We start from the raw sequence: 16101 nt of genomic DNA, 5'->3' as shown, positions 1-16101 counted from the left end.
CCCCCCCCCCCACCCACCACCACCACCACCAAAAAAAAAACGTTGTGCCGCCAGTAGCTGTTGAGTCAATCTGTGTGTGTGTCTGTGTGTGTGTGTGTGTGTGTATATATGTGTGTATGTGCGCGTCTGCACACTTTCCCCCCCTGGTTTAAGGTGAAATTGAGTGGGTTCGATCGCTGGGGCGCGGGAGATGTGCTGATAAGCTCCAGCAGCACCTGTCACTCTCACATCCCCATTGGCCACCAGTCACCGCGGACACTGTGCCATTGGATGATCGACGCGGGAGACTTGGCCCCGGCTTTGAGGTGCGTCACTTTTGCAAGTGATTTCCCCCCCCCATCACCACCCAACCCCCCCCACTCCACCACCCACCCACCCCTCCATCACCCATCACCCCCCCCCCCCCTCCACACCCATCACCCCCCACCCATCAAACCAAACATTTACCAACCCAACCCGAGGGCACTTGTGTCTAAAGAGAAGATGCTTCAGATGCTTTCACTTTTTTTAATGTATCCTATATATGCATCTCTCTCTCTCTCTCTATCTCTCTATCTCTCTATCTCTATCTCTGTATCTCTCTCTCTCTCTCTCTTTCTCTCTCTTTCTATCTCCCTCTTTCTCTCTATAAAATGTACAATTTAATTGTCTAAAAGCTTTGTTCAGGAAAGGAAGACACATTTTTTGTTCTTGCCTTCTCCCCCCTCTCTCTCCCCCCACCCCGCACCCCCATTCATCTCATCTCATCTCATCTCACCCCCACTCCACCCCCCCCCCACAACCCCTCCCATCTCCATAATTTATCCAAATCCACGATTTCTTTGATACGAGTACTTGCGAGTAATTAGGCGTTTTTGCAAACGAAAAATAATGAATCGAAGCTAAAAGACATCAAACAAGTCACCAGAATTTCAAAGATCTACCTTTTTGTTTCTAAAATTGCGCTTTAATCCCAGAAATAGGCGGTGGGAGATAAAGAATATATATATATGTAATAAAGCATATTTTTTTTAAATTTGGTGACACTGTCCTATAGAAACGAATCCAATGGTAGGATTCCTGGCAGATATATATAAAAAAAAGCAATTGTAACGAAAGCAATTATTCTTAAAAGTTGTTTTAAAGTCAAAGGCTGGACGCACAGTTAAGAAGTTAAGATTCTTAAAAAATATTTACTTGCTAACTTACTTTAGCATCCTGGACTTGCTAAAGTGGAAATCAACTTTTAGCTTAGGGCTAAATGGAACCGATAAGTAAATGTTGTTTGCATTTAATCTTAGGTTAAAATTATGGGCAGAACATTTTGCTATTTTGGGGGGGATTCTGACTATCCAGTCTGCTTTTTTAAAAAAAAATACATAGTTTGAAATTAAACCTGGTCAATATATTGTGGAAGAAAGGTCTTAACGTGCTCTGTGCTTTTCAGGAGAGAAGATGAGTTGTGCATGGGCGGTTAAAATGTGAGTGAAATTTGATTCCCTGATTTCTCAATGTAAAGTTGCTGGTTGTAGGTTTAAATACTGATGCCGAATGACAGTATTTCTCACGACCGGTCCTGTAGTATCCACAAGTTTCTCTACAGATATTGATATTTATTTGTAAATATTTATTTGATGCAACAATTCAATTAGCAAACGTATGCTACAGGTAGTTATTTCAATTTCCATTCGCAGTTGTTCGGATTTATTTATTGGTTTAAATGAAACTCGGTCCACGAATTTAGCATTAAAATAACCAAACCAGTGAAATTGATGCGTTAAAAAAAATTGAATTACTGCATCGTCTGTAGATACTCTATGTGCTTCTTAAAAAGTGAACAAAATGTGTATACCATTTCAGAATATTTTAACAAAATTACGAATAATATGCAAACAGTTATATTTCACACCAAGTTTACTTATGAAGCCCTTTTCTTTTCGTTTAATTTCTTTTCGCCGTGTGTTTTTCTTTGAAGAAGAATTTACAGTACATGTTACAGAAGAATGGTTTAACAGCTTAATGATCATAGATTTGTTCATCATTCGAGTCGGTATAACATATCACATATCTATGCAGCGGGTTACAAGTGTGTGCTACACAAGGTGTCTGTCTGAAACATTCCTAATTCAATGTTAAAACAAAACGACCCTTTCGCGTGTTTATTATTCGCTCCACTTCATCGATGTTTCCATTCGATAAGTGAATACGTTTTTTTTAAAGTGTAACAGAACGCTTCAACTCTATGGGCTTCAGATCTACAGTGGTTTTAAACAAATACAACCATTGAGGTCAACAGCTGTAAAATGCCATCTGACTGTAACAGATGAGTGCACAGCAGCGCACACTCAGAAGCCAAGTTGCACAAAAGGTGACATGTATGCACAATGTTATACAAGATGCAGATATGTGATCGGTTTTGATACGTCTCAAATAGCTATCCCTTGATCGATCTACCATTGTTTTCCCAAGTCGAGTCAATGATATTAAGAATATGAGTTGGGAACAACTCCGAGGAAGAATTAGTGAGACCTCTAGTGAGCAGACCAAGTCACAACAGAAACACGTTCAAAATCAAACTGATGGCGCAAATATATATATATATATATATATATATATATATATCAAGTCGTGTTGACTGGGAATTTCAGATCACCTACACCACTTTCACCTAAATACAAAATTACTCCCGGAGTTAGAAAAGGAAGAGCTTATTTAGTGACAAATCAAAGCAGCCAAGTAACGTGTACACTAGTGGTACCTGAGTTACAAATCCTATGCAGTTCCCAGCAATGTTTGTGGATTCAGTAGCACAGTCGGGACCAGGCATCAATTCTATATGAACTATTGAAAACATATAATGAGATGATAGATACAGTTTGATGCTGCTGAACTGGGGCAAAGTTATCAGGGATATTTAATTGGGGGGAACATTTCCTCCACACCTATTGACGTTCAAAGCATTTAAATTAGTACGAAGTAATTTTACTTAACGAGGACGATCTCAGAAGCTATATTACTAAAGTGCTATAACATCGGCCCATTTTTCCGCGGTGTTTCTCTGGCTATAAACTACTTGAGGTTGGGTGAAGGTGATAACTTTCAGCTCAACATTTTCGCTGAAGAAACTTTTTGTTCAGTTCCTTTCATCTTCAATGCAGTTCCTGCAACATTTTCAAGACTATGCTGACTATAAAATAGATAATCAAGTAGCATAACCCTTAAATCCTCCTTCGATGTCACTGCAGTTTACAGTATATCATGTGAAATGCCTTGGGACGTGTTCCCCACGCGAAAGCGCAATACCAAATGTAAGGACTTGTATTATTATTATTATTAGTTTTTAATATTTTTTCAACTGGGGTTATTTCATTTATTCCTTACGAGGAAGAATTATTGATAGATTTAACACATGCAACCAAACAATAGGATTTTATTTCGCAGGATTTTCATTGCTACCAAAGCAATGATAGACTGCTTACGTGATTTGCAAGTTATTTGACGAAAATAATAATAATAATACGCTCTTTCGAAAGGGTTAATTCGGGCAGTTTCAAATTCACACACTCCCCATATTTAGTGCAATTTTCCTGAAAATACGTGTGGCGATGTATGGATGGACAACGTTTAAAACACGATTTCCATCTTCAGAAAATGCAGCATTTTCACACGTGCCTCAGAGTGAAGGTTGAGTCGCGAAATTAACTCAGAAGTACTCAACTCAAAAGAGAGCTGCAACAGATTTATTTTTAATTAGACGCAATCGTGAGAATAGTGCCCAGTCACACGAAACAAATGGAAGATGAAATTGTGTGGATCTGACACGGGGTTGGCATGTGGATTAATTTATTCCTCATTCAACAATTTGGGAGAAGTGGGGAAACCAGCTGATAGCTGATGGGTTTGTGTGCACACGAACATCTTGACACTGCAGTCTACCAGATCAACACATGGAATGGACGCATTTAAACTATTCAAGAGCTGCTCGAACAGTCACCGAATGACTCAACCAATTTAACACGATATTTCTGTTTTACAGGTCACTTATTTTCAACGAGAATTGATGATCGATTGGCCGCTGGTGAAGCTTTGGATGGGAGAGAATTAACGATGTGGATGGGAGAGAATGTATTTTGTTGCCAAAATGCACAGGAACCCAGGGCCAGTTTAACACATATCGGTTCATTGTGGGTTACATTAGGGAGATTTCGTTTTAATGATTTCGACACGAAATCTAATGACCACGAAATTTAAAGGCAAGTAACAGATTACTGATGAGATAGCTCCTGACAGGTCGGTAGATCGATATGACTCTTTGTATAGGTAAGCAAGGGATTTGATTTACCAAATTGTTTTGAGATTTACGTGAACGCTGGTGCATCGTCGGATTCTGGATTTTACAGGTGATATTAAAGCCTACAGCACGTCACCACCTCCCAGATTCAAAGTGATCAATTGAAATAATAAAACAACACATATTATAACTTTGGAGTCCTATTGATCTCTTTCAACATATTTCCCTGCGTTGTATTTTTTTTTAAAAAAAGTGAATGTACAATAAAAGCTCATTTGAACTATCGATTATTGGGTGTCTCTCGGTTATGCAGTTTCATACTGAAACATGTAGATTATTCCAGCTGTTTTATTTGCAGCGTTTAAGGTTGCTGTACCTTGAACGTTTTGTGCAGTGAGCAAAAGGTTAGCTTTCCCGAAGCTTTTCCACGAATGCCTTGTGAGGTTCAGCTTTTCTCTTTTCGATCAACGCAAGGTAAAGGGAAAAAAATAATTCAATGGCAACAAAAGTTAGTTTCTCCGGTAGGTTATGCTCTGTTTTTTCCAAGAGGATTCGTGCTGTGGAGAATGACTGCAACTGTATTGTTTGTGGGTGATGCAGAGACTAAGCTATAGATCCCAGAAATACAAAACTCGCGAGTTTCCCCACATATATCCCATTTCTCTTGGGTTGGTATTATATGCTATTAGAATAATGCCTGTTACATTTTTTTTGACTTGTACGAGTAAGTTTTTTCAATAAGCTTCAGTTGTTACCTTACCCAACAATATAGCAGCACGATAGATTAAATCTGTCTTTTTTTAAACATATAAAACCAATATTGGTGGTTTGATCATTCAATTTTGAGCGCAAACTACATTTTTTGGAACCATTTTCTTGTAGAGCTTGAGTTCATCCCCCCCACCCCCACCCCCTCAAAACTTGCATGTATCTTTCCAGAATTGAAATAGCTATTTTAATTAAGTGACTCCTCGTTCAGTGCCGAAAAAAATAATTTCACGATCTCCCACCTGTTCCATTTGGTCTCGTTAAAAAGACACCACCCGATTAACCAGGTCCAGGTTGCTTTCATACCTGGTGGAGAGAGAAATTAACCCTTTGGTTTTTACCCAGTTGTGATTGCTTCGCTGAAGTCCATCATTCGTTGCTGTTAACACAAAATTACGAACATCGAGTTAACAAAGAATAATGCCAGAAAATAGCAAATATATCATATATCTTTACGTTTAATATCATTTTCCCGAGAACCAAGGAGAAAACAGGCGGAGAGAAACCGGGGCGAATTGTTTGCTGTTGATGTAAGTTCCATCCACTTCACTTCATTTAGAAAACAGATCGCACGACTTTAAGCGTAAAAGGTATTTTGCTGAAAAAAAATATCGTGTTTATTCGCTGTAGTTGCAATGACGTTTTAGTGGTTTCAATAGGTGTGATTTTTAAAAAAAAATAAAACTTCGCTGAATCCGGAGTTATTTAACTGTGTTATTTGCTGAGTAGGAACTTTAAAAATATATACTAAGCGTTACGTACGTTGGAAAATATACATCAAATCATAATACATTTACATCGCCAATCATTGGATCAGATCACGAAAGAATTGGTTTCATTTAAAATGAACTGGTAAGGATTTAAACCGTATGCATTAAAATACGCATTTGTTTTCTTCTTTTACCATTTTCACAAACGCTACAATGTAAAATTTGAAAAGACTTTGGACTGAATTATTTTCTCAGTTGAATGAAACACCTCTGACAAACATAATCATGGTCCTGTATCCCAGAACCTGAACAGTATCCATTGCGTTACATGTGTTTGGTGCAACCGATAGTAAATAGCTTCTGGTGAGTTTCACTTTATTCCACTATTTATTCAAGGACCAGCATATTCCGTGTAGATTCACTAACGCGTCAGGAACACGGTGGGTTATGTACATTTAGGTGTGTGCGTTGTCAGTTGATTATTTTTCATCAGATTTTACAGGGGCGGATAACACTGTGCACTCCTTTGAAAAATGACAATTATGGATGTCCCCTTAATACTGTCAAATGGTGTGATTTACTGGAAGTGCATAAGGGAAAATACAATACGTAAGTGTTTTATTTGTATGAATTGTCTACAATTCGCCTCCAAATGTTTTATTCATTCGACAGAAGAGCACTGTCAACCTCTGTAACACTGTTGTTTTTTTACAAAAAATTCTCATTTGATACATTTTCAACTGAAGAAAACGTTTGTGAATATGTTTTTTTGTGTGTGTCCTTACAAGTGTATGATTCGTAACTATATTTTTATATAGCAATATCCATATGCATTCTCATTAAGTGTTTATTCCAAATCAAAATACTGAATTTGTTGGGATTGATTAGATACATAATATTGAACCAGGAGCTGGTTTGTGAACTGTTTGTGAACAGTTGCAAAACTTGGTTGGGATGTTTATTGGAAACTGAAGGCTTTTAGAAATACTCAAGCAGCACTCCATGCATCACTTGTGTTAACTTAGAGAAACAAGAGGAAAACTTTTAAAATATAGTTTTTAAATATTTAGTCTCCCCTTAACAAGGTGGCCCCTAATAGGAGTTCCAAATAATGATTTGTTTAGATAAAAGCTGAAAGATTGCCACAAATATTGATGAATTAAAAGGGGAACAATTTGATACTAAACTTAAAAGTAGCAACTCTGCATTTTTGTGGTCAAACATCTCACCTTTCTTCTCTCTTGAAGACATTAACTCTTACTGTGAAGAGTTCCATGGGTTCCAGCCAACATCTGGTACCAATCTTCAAGTGTGAATCTGGAAACATGTATCAGAGTTTGCTCTTTGACGTTGGAGGGCATTGCAGCCAATCTAATCTGGGAGATCAAGGACAGAGAGGTCAGGGGGAGAGTGGAAGAGGAGATAAAGTGACTCGGTCACATGGATAGAGAAGAGACCGTGTGATGAACAGATTACACAAGCTTCAAGAATTACAGTAAATCGCTCTCTCAAGTGGAAAGGGTGCTTAGGGCTGTGCATAATTGGGCGAGGAGAAACAAGAGGAAAGGTTTTCCCTCTATTGAGAATAATAGGTGATTATGATGGAGGAATGGGGGGAGGGGGAGGGGGAACATGTATTTAGATCTAGTGTTGGGTTTATATTGTAGGGCTGGAAATAGTGCTAGTGGTCGAGTCTTGCAATGTGTGCTGAGGCTCACATGTCAGCTCCTACGTTCAGCTTGGTTGTCAATGTCAACTGGCAGCACTGTAATGGAGTCTTCCTGCTCAGATCAAGTTTTCACTTTGGCCTAATTGGTCTCCAACCAACACACAAGACTGTTTCTTAAATGACTCCAGCTTTTTGGCCTCAACCACCTTTCTGAAAGCCGTTCCAGCTGTTTATTTGGCTCTGTGTCATGATGTTTCCCTTCACAATCTGAACTTGTGTCTTCCTGTATGTTCCCTTTATTTCATGCCTGGAAGCTACCAGATATTCTTAGCTCACTCTGTTCCTTTTAGGGATGTCAGTTTAATTTACTTCAGAAGGAGTTGTGAACCACACAAATCCAAAGTAATTGAGGAATAGCAATTCAGCTGGATTGCAACTCAATGCAACTTCACTGTTAAATAATCAAACCTCTGTGTATATTTTCAGACCGTTTTGCAGTGCTGTAAAGTGCCACAGTCTGCAAACGAGTCTTCTGCACATTGTGGTTATTATATCACATGAAAGATGAAAGAATCATGGTAGGGTCCTGAAATATATCTCATCATGTGAGAATAATGGAACATTTATGATTACTGTAATTTCCCAATATTATAAAGACATTATGCATTTTAAATCAATGTGGTATCTAATTATTTTATATGACTCATTTTCACATGATATACACAAGCTTTCAAACCATGGGTTTGTGAATAATTTAATGGATTATTTGTGGGTAATTGGAGTTAAACTACTTAATTATTGTAAATCTATTTCTCTATAAAAGCACATTTTAATTTTTACTTTATGGATTGTTTTAATGGGGCATTGCTGTCTTTATGTGAGAGTAAATGTAATTGCTAACATTAACATTATTATTCTCTTAAACTCCAATTCTTCTTGTATGAAATGATTCTAACAAGTTGGTAGAAAAAGGCATGATTTCTAGAGTTTGGCGTTTTTAACCTTTTACAATTATGCATTTTAAGATTATTTGTGTTTTATTTTAATTTCCATCATCTTTTGATAATGTTAGTCCTTGGTAGTTCCATTGCGTTCCACTGGACCACAGGGCATTTTTGCTGGCTAACATGGCTATATGAATTAGATCTTCTTTTAGCCTTCCAACAGTGAAATATTTGTCCTCAGATTAAAAACGATTTCTTTGGTACACTGAATTTCCTAACTTTGACTAGTTGTTTCCCTAAGCCTGCTTTTTGCTCTGGTGATAATTTCGTCTTCATGTTGCCAATCTCTGCATGCTTCTCAGTGAGAGCTACGTATCTCTGTGGAAATTTCTGTGCACTCTCAAATTAGTTTCACTTTATCATACGGTGCATTTACATGTGCTTTATATTTGCTTTGTTCCAGAGTGCTTTGCATAACCTTTTGTTGATCGTTTGAAAGCTTTGTGAACAGTCAATCTCAGTTACATTTGAAAAGGCCTTGCAGTAACATTATCAAAAAAATACAAAAATGTGGCTCTGGTATCCTGAATGGCAGCTCCCTCTTGTGGAAACTTGTCTTAATAACATGGTGTGTCCAACAGATTTTTTAATGCATATTTACGGTGGAAAACCATTGTAATAAGTGGTACTTCCCATGGATAAATACAATATGCAAAATTCAAAAATACATAAATACAACATTTCTTATTTTAATTATCTTTACATGAAAATAAAAATAAAATAACAGTCTCTTATTTATTACTACATCTGTCATTATATATCCTTAGGCCAATTGTACCAAAAGTTAATTGGTATAGAAGTTATATTATTTTAATATCAAATTGAAGTGCTTTACAGCAGATGAGCAGATAGTGAAAATCATTAATAACAAAGGAAATCTTTTTGCTTGTTCACATGACTAAAGACAGAATGTGTTTTGTTTTTTAAGGCGGCAAAATGTTTGTAGTTCATGTGATTAAAATTTGTATGACCTAGCTTTAAGAACTGACGTTCGCTCTATGGAGTTGATGTAAGTGGCAAGCTTTACAATTGACAATCAGAATGCATGTTAAATCAAATTTATACTTCATAAATAGTTAATCAACCAATTGAGGTTCATCTAAGAGTGCAGCCATGTAGTGCAGAGTTTTTGAAGTGAAATGAAGAAGCGTCATGCTTGTAAAACAAGCTAGAGCTTGTTCAAATGGATCCATAGTAATATATTGACCTTGTTAAAGGGGGGAACAGAATCCGGAGAAGAGGCAGAGGAAAGATTGGGTATGTCAGCAGTTGACCTCTAAGGGTATTGTGATTTCAGAGATTTGTAAGACCCTCAGGAGAGTTAAGAAGTTACATTTCACATGGATTTATTCAGTGGAAAGTTGTACTCCTCATTGTATAATGCCAAAAATGCTTCATAAAATCTAGACGACAACAAATATGATTATATACATATCGTGCAAATACACGTACACTTTTAAGAGGTTAGCAAATTATCATTATCATATATTGTTAATGCAATGCAGTGTCAGTATCACCATACCTGATGATCTATAGTATATTAATAATAATAATAATCCTTACATTTGATATAGAGCCTTATCACGTCTTCGAGACGTCTCAAAGTGCTTCACAGAATATACTGGAAAATGACTGTATATTTTGTGGGTGAAATGCGGCAGCCAACTGCGCACAGCAGTGTCCCACAAACAGTCGTGGATTGAAGACGTGATAAGGCACTATATCAAATGCAACAATTGTATTATTGTCTACTGCTTCTTTGTTTAGAGAATAAGTTGCTTTCACTCAGACAAAACAGAGGTGGTTGTATCCTCTGCCCCTATGGGGTTGAATCAATTGATATTCTGCAGAGATCCATATATTCCAGCTGGTATGACCTGACATCAATGAAATTGCAATATGTACAATATTATTTCTACCTTAGGTGCATGATGACATTGAATGGATTGAGTAACATGTGTGAAGAGAGTATCTTAAATCATACATTTGTTGCAGTAGTAAAGAAAGGTGTGGATATGTCAGATCTCATAAAGTAAGTACGCCTATTTAAACCTTCCCTGAGCAAACATTTACAGCTCAGGTGATGTCCTTGGGCTGTGGTTTCTACACTGCTTTGTATGCAGAGTTTTATCTGAATTTTGAAAAGAAAATACAAATATAGTTTTCCTTTCAGATTCTGACAAAGGCACAGAAAGGTTTAAGTTCAGCAAATGACACGTTTCACTTGGTTATGATTAATGGACACAATTACCTTCGGGTGTACTGTCACCCATGGAAATTAAAGGGCTTTGATGATTGTACTTTGCTCAGGCTCTTTGGGTACTGTAGTTTTCAAATAGGTTCAACATTCAGTTTAGTTTCATTTAAATTGCAGCTTTGTGCTATCCAAGGAAATTAAGAATCAGAACAGAACCTTGAATGGGGTCTAGTTCTGACCTGATTCTACAAAAATCAATAATTGTGGAAACATTAGGAGACTCTTACAATCTTTTCCAGACACTATAAGTTTCACTCAATATTTTTTTCATGTCTAGAATTTTAAAATTCTGCCAAAGGTTTTCATGGTGTGTTAGTTAAGAAAAATGAGATTAAAATAAAATCTTTAAACTGTAAGAGGCTACTAATTATTCCAATGCTATTAATATTAGTTTGAAAAGCTAGTCAAGCCATCTCAAAGTGCTTCGCAGAATATACAAGAAAGTGTAGTAACTTTGTTTTTTGATTAAAGGAATTCCCGAAGAGTTAAAAGGAAGCTGTTAGTTGGTAATAGCTTTTTGCAGTTTTCACCTGGACGTGGAGTGTTTTGTGAGGGATGACATTTGTTAAAGAGCAGTGCAGATTCAATTTTAAAAAATTGTAAAATATATTTATTTATAGCCAAAGTGCATTCACAAATATCCATCATCTCCAGTATCCAGCATGATTTATGTTGCAGCCCAGCACATAGGCCTGTAGTAAAATTTCTCAACAGCCAAGACACTATACTGGCTGGACAGCATATCATTAATAATAATGGTATTTGGCAGATGGGCCACAGAGCTGTTGACCTGTTCCAAGTCAAATGTATTTTTTTTTACTATCCTCTTTGCTCTGGTAGCTGTTGTAATACAATTTGGCGATGTTTTGGTAGGGCGTGGGGGGGACGGAGAATCTGATGTTCCTCCATAGCATTAAGTTACAATGTTCTTACCATTACAAATCTTCGTGTTAAGGATGTTTGGCTGAACCTCGGCAAAGTGTAGAATTAATTACAATGTTGTACAGATGTGGATATGTTTTATTAATATAATATAAAGTGAATGCCAAAGCGAGAAATAAAAGTGAAGGATTGCATTCAGGAACCAAAATGGCATTGATGGCTCAACTAACGTATTATCCTATAAAGACAATGGTATGTTCTTCAGACCAATTGTTTATTGTGGCTGATGTATATCAAATAAAAGTAAACATTGTGTTTAGTGAATTAATTTTATGGTTCTGTAATGTTGTGAATAGCTGCAGTACAACTTGATTCCTACAGGTGGCAATGACCAGCTATTGAAAATAATTGTCATGGTTTTCCAAGTACAAGTATTTGGTTTGTAATGTGATTTATTGTAATGCTTTTTTCTTAGATTAGATGCAGGAAAGCTACTAACACTAAGAAAATAAATTTAACTGTGCATATTTAATGTGCATATTTAGTGCACATTAAATAAGTAAAATAAGCCTTATTTACATTTAAAGTTTCCCAGTGTGTTTAGTGCAAAGCAAAGTTAATTAAATTATTTTTCCCTGTGTATGTGGAACAACAATTTATATTTGTACAGTGCTTTTCACATCAGAAGAATGCCTCCAAGCACTTCACACAGCTGACTGAGAGCCTGAGCTCAAAGATTTACTGAATAGTCCCTGCCCAAAAGTATTTAAAGGACTGTTTAGCACTGAATGACTCTTATTATTGTGAATTTGATGTTCCATTGAGTAAACATGTGTAACATAATCAAAGCATGAACGCTTACTGGCTTCTTTGGCTCTACTGGTCCCTTGCGAATCAGAATATTAAGAGCACAAAAGTAAGCCACGGTAATCAATTGCAAATCAAAATATTCAGAGCAGAATAGCGAGCCGTGCCTCCCAAAAACAAGCTAATGCATCTGATTCATTAAAAACAGCTGTTCTACAAATTTAGTTTCAATTTGGAAGAAGAATGGTTTTCGGTCTGCTGAAGAGTAAACTCAAAGCCTCTCCTACATAAGCTCTTGCTGGTCAAGCAGATCTCTATCAAGAAATACTGAGCTCTTTGAGCTGCAGTATAGTAAGCCATATTATTTGGAATTGATTGCAAATTTGATCAGTGTAACATTTCCTTTTGGACAGTATTCTGGAGCTACTATAGTAGAAACATTCCGTGCTTTAATGTGAACTTTGGAGGTTTTCAATATCATTTTTTCCCCCTTTCTACAGTTGGGAATCACATCAGGTCACAGATGACATGAACTCTCTGTCAGGTATAGAAGAGAAACCAATACGATTTAGCAACAACTTCTGAATTGTGTAATTATGGCAGAAATGCCTATTTGGGGGAACATTGTTTTTGCTCCTCTCATTCAGTGTCACGCTTTGTTGCTTTCTAGGGTTGCCAGATGCTACAATGAGGAATAGAAATTATTAGAAAATAGAAAATTAGATATTGATTGCTGGCTTTTCAGCTTCAGTCACACTGTAATAATGTTGACTGCTGCCTGACCATTTTCATGTGTCACAGAAATGTTCTCCTTGCATTCCTCACATTTTCTTTTTCCTGTGCACTGACTATATTTAAGTTTTGGAAACATAGGATTATACCAAAAGCTACACAGAAATGCCTGGAAACTTGTGAAGCATTTCAAATTTGCTGCTATTTATACACCTAATTAATCTAGTTGATATATCGGTTGAAAACAAGCAGATCTATGTTTGAGCTTTGTGCACAAGTACAGTATTTTGTAAATAATAATTACAATAATCCGTGCGTCTCGAAGTGCTTCATAGAATATACTGTAAAGTGAATTGACTGGATATTTTGTGGGTGAAAATAAACTATGTTAATATGTTTAAACTCCGGCATTCTGGTTCATGTCCTGCAGTAGGAGGAGTTTTTTTGATGTTACATAGTTTTAAAGGAAAAATACAGAAGAGACCGTGAGCTTGTAGTCCAGACTGATACTAGACTGATGATTCAATGCAGTGTTAAGCGAGTACTGCATTATCAGAGCTGCTGTCCTTCAGATGAGACATTAAACCGAGGTCCCACCTACCTGTTGAGATGACGTTAAAGATCATACGGCAAAATTCAAAGAGAGAAGGGAGTTTCTTCTGGTATACTGGCCAACAATCCACCAGATAAAAATATTGGTCATTCACTTATGAGTGTGAAAATTTATGGGCAAATTGATTGTACCATCCTCTACCGCCCTTGGAAAAGCCTACCCCCTGAGACCCTCACAAGGCCCTCACATCATCAAACATCCCATCCCTCTGCCAACTATTGGCTGATGTCATCAACTAGTCCCTTTCCTCTGGATCAGTCCGTGACCCCCTCAAAACTGCTGTCATCACTCCCCTCCTTAAAAAACCTTCCCTAGATCCCTCAAACCCCAGCCATTACTGCCCTATTTCTAACCTGCCCTTCCTCGCAAAGTTCTAGAACGTGTTGTTGCCAATCAACTTCACACACACCTCTACTCCCACTCCCTCTTCGAACCCCTCCAGTCCGGTTTCCGCCCTGCCCACAGAACAGACACTGCGCTTGTGAAAGTCACAAATGACATCCTCTCTATCTGTGACCATGGCTCCCTCTGCCTCCTTGTCCTCCTGGACATCTCCGCCGCGTTCGACACAGTCGATCATGCCATCCTCCTCCACCGCCTTTCCTCCGTCATCCACCTCAGTGGGACCGCACTTGCCTGGTTCGAGTCAATGGTAGATTTGAGTTTATCTACTCTGCATAGGGAGATCAATCGGGGCAGGTTTAACGTAAACTTAATAAGAATCTAAAGTTATTAACAGGTGTACAAAGAGTTACAAACCAAAGACAAACAGCTAGGCAAGAGAGATGAGCAACTTAAGAGAGTAATGAAGGATTAATTTGACATGTGAGTAAAACTGTAATAAATAACATAACTGTCTACAAAATCAAAAGAAGGACAACATAATGACAGCGAGTTATCACAGGCTTTAAAAGTCACATGTGACCAAGGCTTTTTAAGATGTTGTCCTTCGTTTGAGCAACATTTATCTTTGGCTGTTACTCTTTGGAACTGATTGTAGGCATTGGTGGTAGTGTTTGATCAGACATTATTTTGAAGGGTCTTTTCATGTGGGGAGAGTGACCTTGATTTATGTGACAAGTGTTTAAAGGAATAAACGTAATATTTATGTAAAGAATGGCTTATCTTGAAATAAATATTAAGATAATCAATAATATCTGAGCAATTCAAATAGTTATTGGATAAAGCAAATGTTTAAGTGATTGTTAAATTATTGTGATTTTGATATCTATATTTCGGTGTCCTGTTATTCTGGGATATACAAGGATGTTAAGGACTTGACAAAGCTGAAGTTCTACAGATCTCAACTGATCCGGGGGGTTTTCAGGGGATGATTGTGATTCTGTAGAATATTCCTTGAATGGATACAAGGTGTTACAAAGAAATACCTTTAAAATTGAATCAAACATTGTTTTCCTTGTGTTTTTATTTTTTCCAGCAACATTAGACTCCCGTTGTAATTAATTCTATCCAACACACAAAGTAATGTGGTAAATGACTTAATCTTCTAAGGTAGTACAGAATTCAATTCAATAGCAACTTCACATAGAGAAATGTCAATTTCAGCAAAAGACTGACTTTCAGTCTGTCCGGATAAACATTACACAATGGAAGTGTGGAGCTTTAACTACATTGTGTAGTGGGTGTTGGTGTCCGAACACTTTCTCATCAATCAATTTAAGTTGTGTAAAAGGAACAGTAATAATCCTTTAGAGTAACCAGTAACAATCCATTTTCATTGACTCAGGGAATTGTTGCTTTTGAAATTTTGTTTTGTTGCCGCTTGATATGCCCCTTAGAAGAAAGCAAATGGAGTATTGATTTGTGCTTTTTTGGAGAAATTACTTTGAGAAAAGTTTTTACATCGGTCACAGAAAACTTTAATGTGCTGTAGGGCTTATTGGTTTTAACTAATTAGTAAAACACACAAAGACAGTAAATTATAGTTCTTTAGTAGTTACATTTATGGCTTATTTTATCTCTGTATTTTTATACAATCAGCACAATATCACTTTTCTGTTCTATGCAGTCTCATCTAAAATAGATATCAGTTTAGCTTAATGTACTAGGCAACTTAACGTTAATTAATGTTCTATTAATAGTGAGATGGTTGCTGTAATTCTACAAAAATAATCCCTTCAAAATAATAGATTAATTAAAAATAAGACTAATTTAGTCACTCAATGCACGACTGTTTGTGGTACACTGCTGTGGCAATTGGCTGCCAAGTTTCGCCCACAAAATATACAGTCAATTCACGTTACAGTATATTCTGTGAAGTGCTTTGAGACGTCTCGCAAACTAACAACCAGGTTCCCACTTACTGCTAGAGGCGTGTGGATTAACATTTTGCCTGCCGGGAGTTGAACCTAGGTCCCCTCGCTTGCGA

General features: G+C 37.1%; 1 long non-coding RNA gene across 1 annotated transcript; it reads left to right on the top strand.

Moving 5' to 3' along the window:
• The first annotated feature begins 55 nt into the window (after positions 1-55).
• LOC121849477 lies at positions 56-4494 on the top strand. The gene is made up of 3 exons (XR_006085237.1): positions 56-305; positions 1427-1460; positions 4016-4494. It is a non-coding gene; the product is annotated as an uncharacterized LOC121849477 (long non-coding RNA).
• Positions 4495-16101: the final 11607 nt, after the last annotated feature.

The sequence above is a fragment of the Callorhinchus milii genome, unplaced genomic scaffold, assembly GCF_018977255.1.
Source record: "Callorhinchus milii isolate IMCB2004 unplaced genomic scaffold, IMCB_Cmil_1.0 Scaffold7, whole genome shotgun sequence".
NCBI lineage: Eukaryota > Metazoa > Chordata > Chondrichthyes > Chimaeriformes > Callorhinchidae > Callorhinchus > Callorhinchus milii.
Note: the sequence above shows the minus strand (reverse complement) of the source record. Positions and strands in the feature narration are given on the sequence as shown.